The sequence below is a fragment of the Lycium ferocissimum genome, chromosome 9, assembly GCF_029784015.1.
Source record: "Lycium ferocissimum isolate CSIRO_LF1 chromosome 9, AGI_CSIRO_Lferr_CH_V1, whole genome shotgun sequence".
NCBI classification, from domain to species: Eukaryota; Viridiplantae; Streptophyta; class Magnoliopsida; order Solanales; family Solanaceae; genus Lycium; species Lycium ferocissimum.
This window is the reverse complement of record NC_081350.1, coordinates 37188826-37190838: the sequence shown is the minus strand read 5'-3', so window position 1 is coordinate 37190838 and position 2013 is coordinate 37188826.

Here is a 2013-nt window from a genome sequence, read left to right as displayed (position 1 = left end):
ATAATCAAATATTTAAAATAATTTGAACTATGTAGAGATCATAAGTTTCCTTTAAGAAATATGGACATATTCTATTTTTATTTTTTGAAAATGATAATTTCATTTTAGAGATTGTATCGAGCAGGTGTAAATATGTGCAAGGCAAGAAGTTGGATTTTACTTTTTCAATAATTATCTAGAAAGTTGAGGAATTATGTAAAATGAAATACCCAAACTATATAAATAGGATTATTAAATGTCGAGGGATTTTCATTTTATGTTGTATTATTATTGTTTGACAAGAGCTGACTATGTTGATTGCGTTGATTCTATTTTGTGATAAATGATTAATACTCCTTGATACCATATCATTTCTTTTTTATTTTTTGTCATCATTTCACAAATTTCCGATTGAAAATGATGTCAATCATTTTGACGATGGTGATTCCAGGACTGTAACTTTTGACATGTGAGACACTAAAACCTTTGAATATTAATCTCACGCGACTTTGTTCATAAGTTTTACTTACAATCTCCAAAGTCATTGCTTGCTTAATCTGGTCAGGTAATGAAAAGGTGAAGAAAAATCTACAACTATGTAATCAATAAAATGGATCAAAATTGAATTTTAATCTATTTGAATTTGGAAAGAAAAGAATCTTAATATTCAAATATTAAAAAACGGATTTGTTTGTAAAATTGATGAGATTTATTACGACCGAGTGAAGCGTGGACAAGTTATCTGATTTAATTATATTCGTATAGCACATATTTTAGTTAAAATGTGTAGAATATTCTTTAGTGGATTAGAAGAATGATTTTTTTATAAAGTGGAGGAAACGTGAACCATTTTGCAAATACAACACTTGTGACCAACTACCACGATAGGTAGGAATGAATAGTGTCAAGTCTTTCCTTATGCTTGTAATTTGAATAATTGAGCAACAAATTCAACTTTTGTTAATGACGCAGAATCAATAGAGGCAATTGAGCAAGTTCATTGTTTCCAACTTATTAAAATATCTTGAACTCCTATCTCACAGGCCTTTGTTTCATTTTATGTGATCGGTTTGATAGTAGACATAAAATTTAAATATTGAACGAAAAATCAAAATTACGTACTCTTAACAAACTTAAAAGGAAACGTGAAATCTAACCAACACAATTTATTAAATATTTGATGGAAACTAAGATTGCTCATGACAAATTTAAAAGACTAAATTGCTCCAAGATATATTTGAGGAACTATTTTAAGCCTATCCTCAAATATAAGAGATCATTTTTGTCATTTTCTCACTAAACGGTTACGATCAAACGCTTATCATCATATAAAAAGTTATAACCGATAGTAAATGCGCAACTTTATTTCTTAATCAAGCCCATCAACAAGCTTTATATGTGCTAGACCATGACTCTGACCCAAATCATCCATGAACAGTCACTTGAACTCCGCCATAGGCAGGATATTGGCGTTACTCAACAAAAACATATAATTAAAAAATTCAAGAAATTATACTACTACTCTATGTTATTTGACTCGCTAAATATCACGCGTGTTATGTAAAGTAGGAAAAGAGAATTACTTAATTAAATTATTACTAATAGTAACAATTTTGCTCTACCTAAATTCTACTAAGTACTTGATAGTCTCTTTCAAAAGAAAGGGAAAACACGTGTTAAAACTATGTGGACAACTCTTGAATGACAAAAAAAAAAATGAAGGACTTGATTGCAAAGTCTCCTCCTTATATAGTGGAAGTGGACTAGTCTTTCTCTCCTTGTCTGTTTTTGTTTTTGCTTAGTGACATAGAGCAGTCCAAATTTAAATTGTCCTCTTCCTCCACACTTTGAGCAAAAAAGCAATAGTAAACACATCTTTTTGCTGCTATATTTCAGTGAATCAGAAAAAAATCAGAAAATGAGTTTCTTGTCATCTTCCTCTGTCAATATGGACAAAGATTATTGATTAAAGAAACACACTTTTTTCTATACATTTTTATCCTGTTTCAACAAGTTTTGTGCATCATATTTTTT